General features: G+C 32.8%; 1 protein-coding gene across 1 annotated transcript in view; it reads left to right on the forward strand.

Annotated features, from left to right (window-relative positions):
- tspan7b (tetraspanin 7b) overlaps nucleotides 1-20,430 on the forward strand; it is a 43,141-nt gene that overhangs the window by 11,417 nt on the left and 11,294 nt on the right. The window lies entirely within an intron of this gene.

A 20,430-nucleotide genomic window follows, 5' to 3' on the forward strand; every position in this document is an offset into this window, starting at 1 on the left:
CCACCTACTTCCAGCTTAAACCAGCTAAGACCAGCCAACCAGCTTAGGCTGGTTTTAGCTGTTTTTTTCAGCAGGGATATTTTAAACTTGCTCGACGCAATGGTTTGAAGTTACTTGTGGATTATTGTGTCATTCCGACGGCACCCATTCACTACAGACAGACCGTAAGGGAGGGGAAAGTTAAGGCGATTCCAAGGGCCTGACGATGGAAGGGGGCCCCTGAGGAGGTAAATGCGATTTCTACAAAGAATCCATTGATGAGCAAGTGACGTAATGCTAAATATCTCCAAATCTGTTCTGATGAAGAAACAAGCTCATCTACATCTTGAATGGCCTGAGGGTAAATTTTCAGCTGTTTTTCATTTTTGGATGAGCTGTTCCTTTAAGAATCCTGTTGTGATAGGACTCACCCAATTAAATCTTCACAGCTCCGTAGCCCGTCTCTAAATGACTGTGTTAGTATTATCCAGCCCTGAATCCTATTAAAGCAAGCTTATGATGACTCTCAGCTGACAAGGCGCTTAATCACGATACCTGCTTGAGATGTGTTTGCATTAATGCAAAACCTAATACACTGTATTTCTCTAATATTAACAATGGAAAAAAAGTCTCAAATGATTGGTTCAGAAATCTCTGTATTCCTAGTGTCTTTCTGAGCCTATCTTAGTAAACATCTAGAACAGAAACACCTTTTTCCACTGGGATTGCCCTTCCCAGGAAACATGATCTTTACCTTTATTATCTGCATCAAACATCTCATTGTAGTTTTGTAAACAGGAAGGGAACAAAAGCTGAAGGAGTGTCTGATTAATGTCATAATAAACAGCAGGACTCATCAGAAAAAAGCTTCAACGCTTTAATGGAAATGAAATTGAATTGAGAGCTGATTGGTTCTGAGTGACTTTGTTGGCAGGGAAATTTGATTGCGGATCGCGAAGGCCAAATATCCATTTGTTGACTTGGAGTTAATGTGAGTAATGCATTCAGATGTTGATTTATAACAGTGATTCATCTTCAGTTCTGAAAAGTGCGAGTGTCCTTCTGTAACGTCCCATTCGTGTGCGAGTCGGGGGTTTGGCAGTGTGTTTGGCATGTTTAGTAGCGGATGAGAGCGAAAAAGGTTTTGATTTTAAAAAAAGCTGTTCTTTTGAACTTTCGATTTATTATGGAATCATAAAAATACTAAGCATAATATTGAGCAGCACACCTGTTTTTAACATTGATGATAAATGTTTCTTGAGCAGCAAATCAGCATATTAGAATGATTTCTGAAGGATCATGTGACACTGAAGACTAGAGTAATGATGTTGGAAATTCAGCTTTCGTCACAGGAATAAATTACATTTTAAAATAGATTCAAATAGAAAACAGCTGTTTGAAACGTCTCTCATGTCTGCATTCCTGGAATATTCCTAATTAGTTCCTGGTTGTGGAATTTAAAGGTGATTGGAATTCCTGTCTTAAGGTCCTGGAATGACACGGTGGTTTTGCACAGGCCTGCTAATGAAAGAGCTGCTATTATTAGCCGCTAGCTTGAGACGTGGTGCTAGATGTTTGTGTTTGCTTTGTTCTGACATGGCGATTAGCAGATTTACACTCATGGAGAAAGGTATGCTAAATGTGTTTGTCGTGCTAGTAGCATGTAGTATCAGGTTTCCTTTTTTTGTACAGCAATTATTAAGTTGGCTTGACAAAGCCAACTTAGTAAAATCCTATTAAACAACAACTTCTGAGACCAAATTTTAAAGTATTTCTCCTTCTGGACTTTTAAAGCTACAACCACTGAACTCGGCCCATACCTTCAGACTGGTCTGACTCAGGTTGCTTTATCTTTTCGGACTGATCCAACTTATGGTTTTTATGACCCAGACTATCAAAACCACCAAAAATCCCATAGACTATTATTGAGGGGGTGAAAACTTTTGTACAAAGAGAGCTGTGGTGTGTTTAAGCTGTTTATTGCTATAGCAAAGCTTAACAACTCCCTCCTGAAAAAAAAAAAAACCCCAGCAAAACCAGCCTAAGCTGGTTGGCTCCTTTGGCTGGTCTCCCAGGCTGGTTTTAAAGTGGTTTTGGCCACATCTGGTCTTAGCTGGTCAAGCTATGAGACTTGCTAAAAGACCAACCAAGCTTAAACCAGCTATTTTCAGCTTAAACCATTTTAACCAAAGACTAGACAACCAGCCTAGGTTGGTTTAGCTGGTTTTAGTTGTTTTTTTTACTAAATAAACTGATTTTAACTAGTTTAAACAGGCTAGCAACATGTTAGTCATGCTAATAACATGTTAATCATGCTAGAAACGTGCTAAAAACATGCTAGTAACTTGCTAAAACATGCTAGTAACTTGCTAATCATGCTAATAACATGGTAATCATGTTAGAAACATGTTAGCAACGTGCTAATAACACGTTAATTATGTTACAAACAGGATAACAAAATGTTAGTAACTTGTTAATCATGTAAGTTGCTAGTAACTTGCTAATCATGCTAGCAACATGCTAGTAACTTGTTAAACAGGCTAGCAATATGCTAGTAACCTACTAGTAACTTGCTAATCTTGATATAAACATGTTAGCAACATGTTAAAAACATGTAAATGAACCATGTTAGAAACAGGTTAACAGCATGCTAATAACCTACTATTCATGCTAGAAACATGCTAGTAACATGTTAATCATGTTAACAACATGTTTGTAACTTGCTAATTATGCTAGCAACATGCTAATAATTTTGTAAACAGGCTAGTAACATTGTAATCATGTTAGAAACATGTTAGCAATATGCTAGCAACTTGTTAAACAGGTTAACAACATGCTAGTAACCTACTAATCATGCTAGAAACATGCTAATAATGTTAACAGTGTGCTAGTAACTTGCTAATCATGCTAGAAACATGCTCGTAACATGATAATCATGTTTACAACATGCAAGTAACTTGTTAATCATGTTAAAAACATGTTAGCAACATGCTAGTAACTTACTAAACACGTTAGCAACAAGCTAGTAACTTGTTAATCAGGCTAACAACATACTAGTAACCTACTAATCATGCTAGAAACATGTTAGTAACATGCTAGTAATCAACTAATCGTGCTAGAAACATGCAAGTAACATGACAATCATGTTAACAACATGCTAGTAACTTGTTAATCATGTTACCAACATGATAGTAACTTGCTAATTATTTTAGAAACATCACCACCGAACTCGACCCATACCTTCAGACTGGTGTGACTCGGATTGCTATATCTTTTCTAACTGATCCGGCTTATGGTTTTTGTAAACCAGACTATCAAAACCACCAAAAACTCCATAGACTTTCATTGAGGGAGTGAAAATTTTTATATGAAGAGACTTATGGTATATTTAATTTGTTTATTGCTATATCAAAGTCTAGTAACTTGCGAATCATGTTAACAACATGTTAGTAATACCCTAGCAACCAGCCTGAGTACCCTAGCAACCGCATAGATATTTTTCTTACACAAATGCATTGTTTTGCTTCAGAAGGCCTTTATTAACCTCCTGGAGCCATGTGGAGCACTTTTTATGATGGATGGATGCACTTTATTGGACTTTAAAATCTCTACACCCATTCACTGGCATTATAAAACTTGGAAGAGCCAGGACATTTTTAACATAATTCGAATTGTTTTTGTCTGAAAGAGGAAAATTATATACACCTAGCATGGATTGAGGGTGAGCAAATCATGGGGTCATTATCATTTATGGGTGAACTATCCCTTTAAGAACGCTTCTTTTTCACAAAGGTTATCTCTTTTCTTTTTTTCTTTTTTTTTAAAATCAGAAACAACCAATAATATTCGGATCTACATTTTTATAGTGTGTTCATAACAGCACAAATTTATGTGTCGAAGTGTGTTCCTTAGGGTTGTTAGTGATAATGAGATGCCACCTAAAATAGACAGTTCTCCCATTAGCATTAGCGTTCTCATTTCCCGCTCTGTTAAACACAGATGCACTCTGGGAAAACCTCTCTAGTTGAAGGCCAAAATTCACTGTCTTTTGTTTAGAAAAGAACTGTTCATCTCTGTCTGTTTTTGCTTTAATTTTTCACCATTTCTCAGATTTATCTATCCATACGTGCATCCGTCGTTTCCCGCTAACTGCCAAATACACAGTCAATTTAGTCTTGGACAGATCTCTCTGATTTAAGCCGCCGGCGGCCTCCATTTCCCTGTCAGTTGACTCTCTGAATAATGAGATGGACCTTTCAGCCGCAAGACGGTGTCATAGAGACGCTGACTCTCGCTGGACGTTTTACTGCGAACTCTGATCTAACATTTCTCGGAAACGGAGAGGGAGAGAATGAGGCTGAAAGGCCAGCGCCTCTGACAGCTGTAGACGGCCATTAAACGTGCGGCGGCCCATCTAACCGACCCTCTCAGAGCAAACAGCACTTATCGACGAGCCGCAGTGGATCACGATGATGTACGGCGCTCTAATGGCTGAGAGAGAGAGAGAGAAAGAGCAATGGAGTGGAAGACAAGGGAAAATTACCGCCTTAGTCTGAAGGGAAGAAAAACAAGCAGGATAATATGGCGGCATTTTATTTTACTTTATGCGATTGTTCATTTTTGGGGGTTTAAAATTGAGCACTGCACTGTTTCTCATGAAATGGAATGATGTGAAATTGCACTATATTGCAAAGGTGAGGGAAAATGATTTTAAACAGGGGGCTGCAAGGGCTTCACAGTAATTTAATAATTTTTAAAAAGGTTTTCAAACAGGGTGGCACAAGGGGTTCACAATTGTTACGCGTTTTTATTGAAGCCTGTTTCTGCCACCGAACAAAAAAAGTCACAATTGTGAGTTTATATCTCACAATTCTGAGAAAAAAAAGTCATAATTGCAAGAAAAAAGTCAGAATTGCAAGACACAATCTCGCATTTGTGAGAAAAAAGTCAGAATTATGAGTTTGTATTACAAAATTCCTAAGAAAAAGGGTCAGAATTGTGAGAACATGCAGTTGCGAGCAAAAATGTTAAAGTTGCGAGATGTAAACTCGCTGTTGCAAAGAAAAGTCAGAATTATGAGATTTAAACTCGCAGTTCTGATCTTTCTCACATTTCTGACTTTATAACACACAATTGTGAGTTTTTATAACACAATTCTGAAAAAAAGCAAGAGAGAAGTCATAATTATGAGATGTAACTCACAATTGCAAGAAAAGTTAGAATTGCGAGATGTAAACTTGCAGTTATAAGAAAAAAGACAACTATGAGTTGTAAACTCAATTGGGAGAAAAAAGTCAGAATTGCGAGATGTAAACTCAATTGTGGGTGAAACGAGTCAGAATTACGATCTAAACTCGCAATTCTGGTCTTTGTCACATTACTGACTTTATACAATGCAACTGCGAGTTTATATCTCACAGTTCTGAAAAAAAAACAAGAGAAAAGTCATAATTATGAGATGTAACTCACAATTGCAAAAAAAGTCATAATTATGAGATGTAAACTCGCTGTTGCAAGAAAAAAGTCATAATTATGAAATGTAGTCTCGTGATTGAGAGGAACAAAGTCAGAATTACTAGATGTAAATTCGCAGTTAAAAGAAAAAAGTGAGAAGTAAATCCGCAGTTGGGAGAAAAAAGTCAGAATTGCGAGATGTAAACTCACAATTGCGAGAGAAAAGTCAGACTTACGAGATGTAAATTTGCAATTGCGACAAAAAGTCAGAATTGCAAGATGTAAACTTGCGACTGCGAGGAACAAAGTCAGAATTACGAGATGTAAAATTGCGATTGCGAGGAACAGAGTCAGAATTGTGAGATGTAAACTTGTGATTGCGAGGAACAAAGACAGACTTGCGAGATGTAAACTCACAATTGCGAGAGAAAAGTCAGACTTACGAGATGTAAATTTGCAATTGCGACAAAAAGTCAGAATTGCGAGATGTAAACTTGTGATTGCGAGGAACAAAGTCAGAATTGCGAGATGTAAACTTGTGATTGCGAGGAACAAAGTCAGAATTGCGAGATGTAAACTGTAAAACAAAGTCAGAATTGCGAGATGTAAACTTGCGATTGTGAGGAACAAAGTCAGAATTGCGAGATGTAAACTCACAATTGCGAGAGAAAAGTCAGACTTACGAGATGTAAATTTGCGATTGCGACAAAAAGTCAGAATTGCGAGATGTAAACTCACAACTGCGAGAGACAAGTCAGACTTACGAGATGTAAATTTGCAGTTGCGACAAAAAGTCAGAATTGCAAGATAAAAGTCAGAATTGTAAGATGTAAACTCATAGTTGTGAGAAAAAAAGGTAGAATTATGAGATGTAAACTTTAAGGTGGCTTTCACACTGGGCTCATTTCCTGCGGTCCGAGCCTGGGCATGCTTGTTCCTGGTGCCCCCTGCAGCGTTGGTCTGGTTTCACACTCAACTTGATTCTGTCGAACCCTGGTGCATTTACACTCAAATTATGTAATCACAAACGCACATAGCATGTGATAGAAAACAATAGGGGTCAATAAATTGTGTTTTTTTTTTAATAATTTTGTGCTATTATGTTATAATCATTTCAGTTTTGATTTAATTTTATATTTATGCATGAAAAATTTATGAGATAACAGGTGAAACACTGTAACAAACAGAACACTTTAACATGGCAAAGACAGCGTTCTGCAGATCCTTTCACATAGATGGATGTCGTACAGGAAGTGTCTGACTGTGTGATTTGTTGTTCTGGGGTCTCTTTGTATTTGTTGTCCTGGGCCCCCTGTGTGACCAGATGCTTTTCCCAGCTTGACCGTATGAGAAAAAGTGCCGCAGCAGCAAACAGTGACGTGACGCTCAGCTGTGTCCTGTGAGAACATTGTGTGTGTGTGTGTGTGTCACATAAAGGACTAGCGTGATTGTGTGTCGCCTGTTGTTTGGTGTGCGTGCCATGCATGTGTCAAACTCTCACTGCCTGTTGATAGCAGAAAGCAAATCATCGTGTATCAGCCAGACATCTAGGAGTCAGAAAAAAAGATGTCAGCAGTGCTTTGCACATTATTTACTATAACCTGCACTGCGTAATAAGAACAACATATTGAAAACAGCACCTCAGTGTGCTTTTTTTTTAATGAGGAAATATTTGACATCAAACCTAATCTCATTTATGGAATGTGAGGTGTTGGTTAAATGATGACCGGCCTCACAGGAGCCGGACGTGAACGTCTGTTTGTTTTGGCATTGATGGGTGGATTGAGATTTAAGTGGGTTTTGGGATTCCTGTTTCCATGGAGACAGATTTCTCCTGTAGCTGGACGACAGTGGAGTTGAAACATAGTGAAATGTGCAGCACAATTAGTGTTTGCTGGCTTTGCTTGACTGTGGGTGTTTGTGGGAACTTCCTGCAGTGATGACGCCACGTCACAAGATGGGCCTGTGTGATTGAGTGACAGTATGTTTTAATGCTCTTAGTGGATTATGACTTGTAGTTTTGTTTTGTTTATGAAACAAAGACTGATGACGATTGGAAAGTTTGTAAGATAGGGCTGAAACGATTAGTTGACAAAAAAAATTGTTGTCGAATAGCCGTATGATCTCATTTGACCTAATGCAGCAATAATGCAGTTTGACCAGTGTGGCGCTGTAGCGCAAGACTGCAATTCAGCTGTCCTGAATGCAATTCAAAAGAAGTTGTGCAGCCAAATCAGGCGCTTTATTAACTAATTGTAAAAGCAGAATAAAACAAAGCCTACTAATTAGTTGGCAAAGTACTCGAGGATTAGTCGATTAATTGCTGTAATAATCTTTTGATTAATTGATTATCAAATTAATCAGGCGCTTTATTAACTTACTGGAAAAGCAGAATAATAAAACAAAGCCTACTGATTAATTGGCGAAGTACTTGAGGATTAGTTGATTAATTGCTGTAATAATTGTTTGATTAATTGATTATCAAAATAATCAGGCATTTTATTAACTAATTTTAAAAGAATAATAGAACAAAGCCTACTAATTGGCAAAATAATCAACGATTAGTTGATTAATCGTAATACTCATTTGATTAATTATCAAAATAATCAGTCGCTTTATGAACTAACTGTAAAAGCAGAATAATAAAACAGACTACTAATTAATTGGCGAAGTACTCAACGATTAGTCGATTAATCGCTGTAATAATAGTTTGATTAATTGATTATCAGAATAATCAGACATTTTATTAACTAATTTTAAAAGAATAATAGAACAAAGCCTACTAATTGGCAAAATAATCGATTATTCAATTAATCGTAATACTCATTTGATTAATTATCAAAATAATCAGTCGCTTTATAAACTAATTGTAAAGGCAGACTAATGAAACAAAGACTACTGATTAATTGGCGAAGTACTCAACGATTAGTCGATTAATCGCTGTAATAATTGTTTGATTAATTGATTATCAAAATAATCAGGCATTTTATTAACTAATTGTAAAAGCAGAATAACAGAACAAAACCTACTAATTGGCGAAATAATCGATTATTCGATTAATCGTAATGATCATTTGATTAATTATCAAAATAACAAGTCGCTTTATGAACTAATTGTAAAAGCAGAATAATAGAACAAAGCCTACTGATTAACTGGCAAACTACTCAACGATTAGTTGATTAATCATTGTAATAATCAATTGATTAATTGATTATCAAAATAATCAGGTGCTTTATTAACTAATTGTAAAAGCAGAATAATAGAACATAGCCTACTAATCAATTGGCGAAATAATCAACGATTAGTCAATTAATCGTTGTAATAATCTTTTGATTAATTGATTATCATATTAATCAGGCGCTTTATTAACTTACTGGAAAAGCAGAATAATAAAACAAAGACTACTGATTAATTGGCGAAGTACTCAACGAATAGTCGATTAATCGTTGTAATAATTATGTAATATTAATTAATCATTGTAATAATCATTTGATTAATTGATTATCAAAACCTACTAATTAATTGGCAAAATAATCAATGATTAGTCGATTAATCGTTGTAATAATTATGTACCTTTTTTGAGACTATTTTTCAAAAAACCCTTAAAGTACGTATTTAAACTGTAAAATTTGAAACTGTAAAAGGTTATATTAAATAATTTCTGAATAACCTGATCAACATTCATAAGCTTAGTCTTTTGTCTTTTGTGACGGCTACTTTTGTAATTAGTTTTCACTTTTTAAAAAATATATATATTTACATGTCATTTTAATACAACGCTATCTCACGACCAATTTGTATGTATTTTACGAGGTGGCTGATTCGTACGAATTCGTGTCACTCACACGTATGATTTTATACGATTTGTCTAGACCCCAGTGATGGGTAGGTTTAGGGGCGGGGTTAGGGGTAGGGATTCATTTTCAGAACACAACTTAAGATATTTTTGATGAATGACTTTATTCAACAATTTTTTCTTTTCGTCTCCACCACACATTCACGAAAGCACCACGACCCAAGAGTATTCTCGTAGCTTCATAACATTACAGTTGAACCACTGATGTCACATGGACTATTTTAGCGATGTCCTTACTAACTTTCTTGCTCTTGAACGTGTCAGTTGTGTTGCTGTCTATGCAGGGTCAGAAAGCTCACGGATTTAATCAAAAAATATCTTAATTTGTGTTGTGAAGATGAACAAAGGTCTTACGAGTTTGGAACGACATGAGGGTGAGTAATTAATGGCAGAATTTTCATTTTTGGGTGAACTGTCCCTTTAAGAACTCCTCACATTCATAAAGAGTAGTTTCGCGTCATATCAAACCACAGATGGGATAATAAGCAGGAGATGTTGGATGCAGAGCCCATAATTGTTCTGGTGCTGTGGTAGCACACACACAAACACACACACACACACACACACACACTTGTTCTCTTTGAGCAGATTCAAGGCCACAGAACAACAGCGGCTTTGATCAAGCATTTGAAATGCAAAGAGCAGGATGGCTTTTCTCCTGCACTCTCTTGTTTCCTCTCGCGTCCCCTTTTCATCAAAGCGTCTCTCTCTGTATCCCGTTCTCTCTCCCGTACTCGCTCTAGACACACAGAGAAATGGAGAACACTTACTTCCTGTCTGCAGCAGCATCTCTGTCTCTCTGAATTGATTAGCTTGATGGGTAAAATGCTGTGAACATGCATCAATTAGTCTGAGGCGTTGATGCGTTTCCTTCTTTATTGAGGTTTGTTTCCCTGCCATTTAAATTCAGTCTGATTTAAAAATAAATATTTACTTACCATTTCAAATGATAAGCAGATATTTGGTCTTTTCAACCTGCTAGTTAATAGAAATGTATGTGTTTTTGTGAGTAGACTGCGGTGAGTGCTGTTTTGCATGACTAACATTTCAGAAACTACAGTCCAGGTACTTGAGGAAAAAGCTTCAAGATAGCGTATAACGTGTAAGCTATTTCATCTTTTAAATGTCAGATGATATTAAATAAATGTTTTTAGTTTATGTAGTATGTTTATGTATGTAGTTTATTTCATTTGTGGTTGTGAATTTATTTTGAGATCAATTTAAATATAATGCTTTCTTTTTCCTCTTTTTGTTGTTCATAACTTCATATAAAACTTTATATAACTAAAATCAAAAATAGCAGAATAAATGGAATATAGTACTTCATTTTTGTTGAATATTGTTTGATGTTTTTTTTTTTTTAGTTTGTTTTGTTAATATAAAATATAAAAATATATATAAAAAAAGAATGATTTTATATATATATATATATATATATATATATAATTATAAATATAAAATAAAAATTGAATATATTTCTTTTTTGTTGTACATTGTTTGGTTTTTGTTGTCAGTAAAAAATTGTAAAAAACAATACAAACTTCTGTACTACATTGTTTGGCATTTGTTGTTCATATATAATAGATAAAATAATATATTCAATATGTAATATTTTATATTTAAGAAACAAAGAATATAACACTAAATACAATATAACACTGAGACTATAATACTTTTTTGTTGCATATTGTTTTGTTTTTGTTGGTCATATTAAACTTTTAAATAAAAATTAAAATTTAAAAATTTTTTAAATAAAAATAAAAATGTAATCTAACAATTCCTCATTTCTGTAGTACATTGTTTGGTTTTTGTTTATATAAAACAAATGAATTTAATATTCAAGAAAGAAAATAAAGTAAAAATAGAATGTAATACTTTTTTGTTGTATATTGTTTTTTTTTTTTTTGTTGATGTTCATATAAAATTTTAAGAAATAAAAATATATATATAATGATTTATTTTGTAGTATATTGTTTGTTTTTGTTTGTGTAAAAATGAATAAAAACAATAGAATAAAATAAAATATTTTTGTTGAATATTATTTGATTTTTTGTTGTTATTCATCTAAAATACCTACAAATAATATTCAACAATATTCACTATAAGAATATATATATATATATATATACATTTTTTTTTATATGAACAACAAAAACCAAACAATATACACCAAAAAAGTAATATATTCAATCTTAAAAATGTTTATATATATATATTCGTATGGTGCTATGTTTTTTGTTGAATATTTTAGTTATTTTAATATACAACTAAATATACAACTAAAGAAAGTATTTCTTTTTTAAATTTTATATTAACAAAACAAAAAAAATCTAACAATATTCAATAAAAAGAAGGTACTATATTATATTTATTCTGCTATTTTTGATTAATGTTTATATAAACAAAACCAAACAACTAACAAAAAATGAAAGTTGTTATATTATGTAATTTATATTTATATTTATATTTATATTTATATTTATATTGTTTTTGTTGTTGTTCCAATAAAATACATAAAAATAATCAAGAAATAAATAATATAACAGGCAATAAAAATAGTAAAAAATAGTAATTGAAGTTGCTGGATGTTTTTTCCTATACTTTATACAGCATAATGCTATTTTCTTCTTTACTTTTTTTTTTTTTTTTTTTTTTTAAAATTTCTGTCTTTTTTCATGTACAAGTTTTTACAATCTTTGTAGTGGTAGAAAGAATAGGATGGCTTAAAACTACAAGTTTTTAGTAAGTAAAATGAGTGAATCCTCACTCCATTTGCTGATTTACACCAGCCGTTGCTCGCTGATTCTTAATATTTACCAAAAAAGTGCATATGCATATTTGAGAACTCCACAGGAAAGCATAGAATTTACATGTCACTATGGAAATGTTGCTATGGCACCCGCCTCTTCTGCTGTCATGGAGCGTTTTCCTCGACAGCGAGAGCTGTAATAGATTTTTTTCCTCTTTTTTATTTAAGCTCTAAATTGTCTGTAACTCAAGAGGCGTCGCTGACATATCAAAGACGAGCGCCGCCGAGCCGCATCAATTTGAGATTCATTTGAAGAAATGAACGCTTCACATTTTGTTAGCAGACAAATGCAACTGTCAGGGGATAGAAAGCATCTCCTAACTGAAACGTTCAGAAACGTCTGCCTCAGATCCTGTTTAATATCGCCTCTTTGCGGGTAAAATGAAAGTCCAAGTCCAATCTCTATACCTTGGAGCTAATATAAACAAAGCAAGGGATTTCATGAACTGATAAAACCTCTAAAAGTGTCTGAAAGAAAGTGCATTAGTGGTTTCTGAAGTTTAGTGAGGTGATCTCACAGGTTTTGTGGGGTAACGGGGTTTTTATGTGTCTTTATTTAACAGACGGTTGGCTATGACCGGGAGACAGGGAGAATGGCATACGTACTGATGAATAATTTATATTCTTCTGCTCAATAAAACATTTTCTTCTGCCATCCTTCACACACAAAACACAAGTTCCCATCCTCTGTGTTAGTTTTGCGTCATGATGTATGTATAGGGGAAAGCTGGTCGTTATTTTAGCTTTGTTTCTGTTGTATTTATTTATTTTTTTTGCGTTGCGTTGTCTCCATCTTTTAAGAACAACAAGTGAATCTCACAAAATGGCTTGTATTTCATCCTAAAAAATTATATTTTATCCAAAGAAAATAAAACGTATTTTTAGGGCACTATTTTATTTATTTATTTATCTATCTATGTGTTTGTTTGTTTATTTGCATTAAGGTAATTCGAATAATGTTTTTATTTTACATTATGGTAATGATGGTGTTTATTAATGTGTTTGTTTTGTAAATTTGTTTATTTATTTTAAGTAATTACATTATTATATTATATTTAAATTTTGCCTTATGGTAATGATAGTATTTGTTAATTTATTTATGTATTCAGTAATTACCATGATATTTTTTTGTGATTAATGATGGTATTTATTTGTTTGCATTATGATAATTAGAATTATTTTTTTTTTCTATTGTGGTAATTATTTATTTATTTATGTGTTTGTTTGTTTATTTGCATTAAGGTAATTCGAATAATGTTTTTATTTTACATTATGGTAATGATGGTGTTTATTAATGTGTTTGTTTTGTAAATTTGTTTATTTATTTTAAGTAATTACATTATTATATTATATTTAAATTTTGCCTTATGGTAATGATAGTATTTGTTAATTTATTTATGTATTCAGTAATTACCATGATATTTTTTTGTGATAATGATGGTATTTATTTGTTTGCATTATGATAATTAGAATTATTTTTTTTTTCTATTGTGGTAATTATTTATTTTATTTATTTAAAGATTTATTTATTTTTGCATTATGGTCATTATAGTATTTAAGTATTCACATTATGAACATATGAATTTTATTTTTACAGTATGTAGTTATGGTAATTAAATTATGTTTTACATTATAGTTATTTATTTATTTGCATTATGAGAATTAGAATGATTTATTTTTTTCTCTCTTGTGGTAATAATGTCATTTATTTGTTTATTTATTTATTCATTTATGTATTTGCCATTAGAAAGTTTTTTTTATTATTATTATTTTATTAATTACACTATGGTAATTATGATATTTATTTATTTATTCCTATTATGATCATTAGAATTAAATTTTATTTTTACATTATGGTAATGATGATATTTATTCATTTATTTATTCACATTATGATACTTATTTATAATTATAGTTATAAATATGATAGTTATATTATTTACAATATAACTTAATTATAGTGATGCGTTTTAATTATAATTATAAATATAGTGCTTATATTATTTTTAATATAACTATAGTTATTTATTTATTTGCATTATGCTAACTAGAATGACTATTGTGATGATTATATTTATTTATTATTATTATTTATTTATTTTTGCATTTTGCTAATTATGATATTTATTCACATTACGAGCATAAGAATTCAATTTTATTTTTACATTATGGTTATGATGGTATTTCTTGGCGTTATGCTAATTAAATTATTTTTTTACATTATTTATTTATTTTCATTATAATAATTAGAATGATTTTTTTTCCTATTGTGGTAATTAATTAATTTGTCATTAGAAAGATTTGTTATTTTTTATTTATTTATTGCATTATGGCAATTATAATATTTAATTATAATTAAATAACAGCAGAAAATGTTATGTTTACATTGTGGTAATTATGTTATTTATTTATTTATTTATTATATTTAAATAATATAATTCAATTTTATGTTTACATTGTGGTAATGATAGTATTTATATAATCATTTATTTATTTGCGTTATGGTACTTAGAATTTTTATTTATTTATTGCATTATGAAAATTACAATACATTTTTATTTTTACATTGTGGTAATGATGGTATTTTGGTAATGATAATGATTATTTTGCTTTTGGTAATAAGTAGGGATTGGCAATAAGACCAAAGTCTTATATCACAATATGAGTAATGTTATTTCACGGTAAAAAAAAAAAATGTCAGTGGTATATCGTCCAAACCTAGTAATACGAATTATAATTAGATTTAAATGACAGTAAGATTAATAAAATGTGCAAAAAAACGAAAACATAAAAAGGCAGAATTATGATATGACCTGAAAAAATGTGACCTGGATGTGTTTTTAAAATGAATGACAGTAGAGCTCTCTGTTAAAGAGAACCATTAATGGCCTTCCTGTCTCCTTGTATTATCTTTCTCAAGAGTTCTTGAGGTTCTTCGCACTTTACGCTTTAGTTCTTGAAAGTTAAGAGTTGTTTCTTCCTCTCTCTTGGATCCCTGATGAGTCACACCATCTGTGCACTTTCTCCTTCTCGCTCTCCGTCTCTCTGTGTCTCAGTGTGAGATGGAGACGGGACGTTGTGTCCTCTGTGCGATGGCGGACATGGTCTGAATGACAACACGGTGCTACCATTGAGCTTAAGATGGATACTTTTTCTGAAATCCTAGTGCTCCGTCTTACTAGAGAATATTTTCAAGCATCGACATGCTTATGACTAAAGCAAATGTAAAAAATATTTTTAAAAAATCAGTTTTTTAAAGACGTGCTAAAGTACCACCTTGTTAGCTTAGCAATATGCTAACAACAAAAAGTACTGAGACAGTACAATGGCAGTGTTACATTTTAAAACCATAGTACTATATATTGATGTGTGCATTTGCATAGTTTATGTTCTAAAAAAAAAAACATTATATTTATTATATTTTTGTTGCTAATTAGAGTATTGCTTCATTCGTTTACAAAACACACCAAAAAAGTACCATGCTATTTCCATGGTACTTATTGGTACTTTTGGCGACATATTATCATAAAAATACTGTGGTGGTTTTTAGCAAAGTGAAGCTATGAAATACCATGGTACTTTGATATGTGATAACCATGGTACCATGTCCAAAAATGTCCAGTGACATAACAAATTGATAATTTTAGACAATATTTATATGTGCCGTCTTTTTATGCCTGTTTAAGTATCGCATTGTAAGCAACATGCTAATGACAAAAAGTACCATGGCAGTATTTAACATGTTTAACACAATATTGGTGTTTTATGGATACTTTATCTAATATGTATATTTTTGTTAAAGTATTGTTGTTGTCTTGTTAGGTTAGCAACATGCTAATTACATAAATGTGCTGTAGTAGTATTTAACATTCAACATTTTGTGTTTTTTATGTATATTTTGCTATATTTTGTGCCAATTCAAGTATTGTTGTTAGCTTAGCAACATGCTAACAAGAAGACAGTACAATGAATTTTCTCATGTTTCTTCAATCAATTTTTTTAAACCATCATACTGTATAATGATATGTGGTATTAACATAGTGCATGTTCTAAAAAATCGTGGTATTACGCAAATATTTCAGTCAGTCATAGTGTATGTATTTTTGTTGCATCATTCACTTACAAAAAAACCCAAAACAAAACACCAAAAAAAGTACCATGCTATTTCCATGGTACTTCTTGGTACTTTTGGCGACATAGGTATTAACACAAAAATACTGTGGTGGTACTTTAGCAAAGTGAAGCTATGAGATACCATGGTACTTTGATATGTGATGTTAGCATTGGTAGATGTCTAAAACATGGTATTACTATGGTACCATGTCCAAAAATGTTCTGCGATATTAAAAATGTTTTATTTATGCCTGTTTAAGTATCATGTTGTTAGCAACATGCTAACGACAAAAAGTACCATAGCAGTATTTTATGTATTTAACATAATATTTGTGTTTTCCCTGCTGAAAAAAAACAGCTAAAACCAGCCTAGACTAGTTGGCTGGTCTTAGTTGGTTTAAGTTGGTCTCCCAGCCTGGCTAGGCTGGCCAAGCTGGTTTTAGCTGGCTATTCCAGCTGGTCTCCCAGCCTGACCAGCTAAGGAAGTGGCCAAAACCCCTCTAAAACTAGCCTGCTGACCAGCTAAGACCAGGCTGGATGACCAGCTAAAACCAGCCAACCAGTTTAGGCTGGTTTTAGCTGTTTTGTTTTTTTTCAGCAGGGAGTCAATAATCTCTAGGTTAACAATTATAAAAAAAAATAAATAAATAAAAAAACAAAAACAAAACAAACAAACAACAAAAAAACAAACAAAAAAAAACAATAAAACCCTTTATACAGCGCCCTCGCTCTACAGGCGTCGCGAGTTCGAATCCCGGCTCGAGGACCGTTCCCGATCCCGCCCCCCCCCTCTCTCTCTCTCTCTCTCACTTCGCTCCTGTCATTTATGATTTTTCCTATCACAATAAAGGCAAAAAAAGACCAAAAATAAATCTTTAAAAAAATAAATTAAATAAATGTATCCTTTGGGAAGCAAAAAAAGACCAAAAAAATAAATCTTTAAAAAAACTGTTAGCTAAATTAAATAAATGTATCCTTTGGGAAGCTAACGTGGTCATTTAGAAAAGGGACCTGTCCAAATTTACCCCAAATACAGCTCTTCACACCATCATTAGCACATCCGTAAGAGCGATGACTCTTCAGAGGTGGCAAAATGACGGCATCGTACTGTACTGAGTGGGATGTGGGTTCACTTATTCACGGCCGCTTCTGTGGGTAGCATCATGTGCGCTTGCTATTGCTCATCTCGAAAGCGTGGATGTTAGTCATGGCATTACACTCATGATTTTACAGACGATTACATGCAGAAATGTCCTGTACGTGTTGATGTGGGTTCAGTTCGTCGTGTTGAATCTGTGATCTGTCCGCTAGCAGGCTAATCTGGTTCAGCACAAGTAGCCGAAGGCGACTTTCTCCCATCGGCCTTCATGTGTCCTCCAGACTGCTGATAAAAACTTAATAAACACTGAGGGAACGATCCAAACAGCCGAAAGACGATCTGTTTCGCCTAGTTTCTAAACTAAAAATGATTGGAATTAATTGAGTGACATGAGTGATTAGCAAATTCAAATAACATTCTATAAGATTAGCATACTATGTTTAACAGATTACCATGTCCAAAACACGATAATACCATAACACTTTTTGTGAGTGTGTGTAGATCTCTAAGGAAGACAAATATTACCTCATGTTCGTTGTGTTGTCTAATTTTAGTGAAATATGAGCTAGGTCTGTTTTGTTTATGTTGTACAGGAGACATGAAACATGTTTAGATTCATACTTCTTTTTTTGAGGCTTATGTATTTTCATAAGAAGAGTTATTCTGTGTAGATCATTTATTACGTGACATCCCGCCACCCCTCAACGAGTCCCGCGTTTCCTAAAACCTTCTAGTGATGAATAAATACACCGGCGCCCTCTTCTGGTTAACACACAATATTGACATTTGAATGGTTGTTTGTGGTACATATTTGTGTGACTAAACTGTAAAACTGCCTGTTACAAGGCAAATAAGGCAAAAATATTAAGTACATTTACTGAGGTTAATGATTTGAGGAAATTAATTTTATTTTTTTTTACAAATATTATTATTATTAGTAGTAGTAGTAGCAGTGTTAGTACTAATATTGTCTGTAATTTGAAATTCATATGTATTTGATATATTTTAAATACATTTGCTTCTCATTCTGTAATTTTTATTTATTTATTTATTTAAACTGGAAACAACTTTTTTTCTTATTTATGTGTTTTTGACATAAATACCAGTAACATACTTTTTGCATTTGTGCTTTTTGATAAGTTCTTACCAAAATGTTTTATTTTCATATATCAATAAAATTCAATTGTTGTATATACAACTTATAATTCCAATACTTATTAGTAGATACTAAAGCTAATCAGAATGGTTTAGACACAAAATATGTACACAGAAGGCGAAACCAAACGAAAGCCAAAAATTCTAAACAAAATTATACATATTACAGTTTTTATGGTGTAGTAGTATAATTATTTTAAAATATTGGTTTGAATTTTATTTAATTATTATTATTATTTTTTTTTTTTATTTTTACTTTGAATTAGCTTTTTTGTTTATATTTTCAGTTTACGTTTTAAGATTTAGTAATTTTGTCATGTGCCTTTGTCATTTTAATACTTTTTTTTTAAATTATTCATATTTTTAATATATTATTTTCTTTACTATTACTACTATTATTATTATTATTATTATTATTATTATTATTTTAATTATTTTAATTGTAGTAATTTTAGTACTTCAGCTTCATCTTGCGTTTCAGTTAACTGCCAAGGCAAAATTTCTAATTTTTATTTATTTATTTTTTTTAATCTAATATTTATGTTTTATTTTTATTTTTAATTCTATTTCAATTACAGAAAACAAATTTTACTGAACTGAAATAGACTGTGCCATTGACCAAATGAAACCTGGTCTAAAGTCAATGGCACAATATATTTTTTTGTTATTTAAAGAGCATGTTAGTAATATAGGCAGGTGCACAATGCACATACACTCTGCTTATTACACACACAGGGATGCACAGCAGCACACACACATGACAACTATTAAAAATGAAATAATTTACAATGTAAAAGATTTTTATTGTGTACATAAATATAAAAATGCCTGCATGTTATAATGGACAGTCAATTGCTATATTATGCAGGCTGTTTATTTTTGGTTTCACTTTCGGTTTCGGAAATGATCATGATCAGCAAGGAGGGGAGAGGATGGAAAGGGGGTGCACAGTAACTCATTTCAGGGGGCTCGGCCTGTGAATACCCCCCCCCCCAACTTGGCACTGGCCCGGCTCTCTGGAGGAGCGTTCAGTCTTTGTTCTAGCAAATTCTGCCATGTAAATCGAGCGCAACTGGCTCTTAAAGGGAATGGGAGATGAGACTGGTTTAATGCACGTTATGCCCAAAACACACCCATGACTCATTAAGACAAAAGGGACAACCCTTTTAGACCATGCACCTGGTGCGCCAACCGTTGTTTCCATCCTTAAAATGGCAAAAGTGGATTTGGACACGCCCTAAGTGCACGTGCGCCGTGCACTTTAGACCATGCGCTTAGATCGTTAAAATACGGCGCAGATAGTGAAAATGAAAGTGCAATGACATATAGCCGAGCATGGAACACCATAAAATTAGAGCTATTATTAAATATATTCGAACACAGAATGTGAAAGTCACATGATGTGTAGCAGAGTATGGGACACCATAAAATTAGCATTATTATTAAAAATATTCGAACACAGAATGTGAAAATGAAAGTGACATGTCACTTTCACTTTCTCTTTCACATTCTGTAGTCGAATATTTGTAATTATGATACTAATTTGAATCATTTACTCATTTGTGCTCTACATTTAACCCATTCAAATGCACACACACACACACACACACACCATGAACCCACACCTGGAGCAGTGGGGAGCCAATTTTGCTGCGACACACAGGTAGCAGTTGGTAGTTTGATGCTTTGCTCAAGGGTCTCACCTCAGTCGTGGTATTGCGGGTGGATAAGGGGGCTGGTCATTCACTCTCCCACTTACAATCCCTTCTGGCACAGATAATTCGAACCCATGACCTTTGGGTTGCAAGTCCAACTCTTTTACCATTAGGCCACAGCTGTCCTTTTTATTTTATTATTGTCAGAATCAACATTTCCATGTTGTGTTTTGCTATGTTCATATATTGTCCACTAGATGGTAGCAGAAGTGTGAAAGTACTTACTAGAATGGTTTAACATTAAAACTTG

This window comes from Labeo rohita, chromosome 22 (assembly GCF_022985175.1).
Source record: "Labeo rohita strain BAU-BD-2019 chromosome 22, IGBB_LRoh.1.0, whole genome shotgun sequence".
Classification (NCBI taxonomy): domain Eukaryota; kingdom Metazoa; phylum Chordata; class Actinopteri; order Cypriniformes; family Cyprinidae; genus Labeo; species Labeo rohita.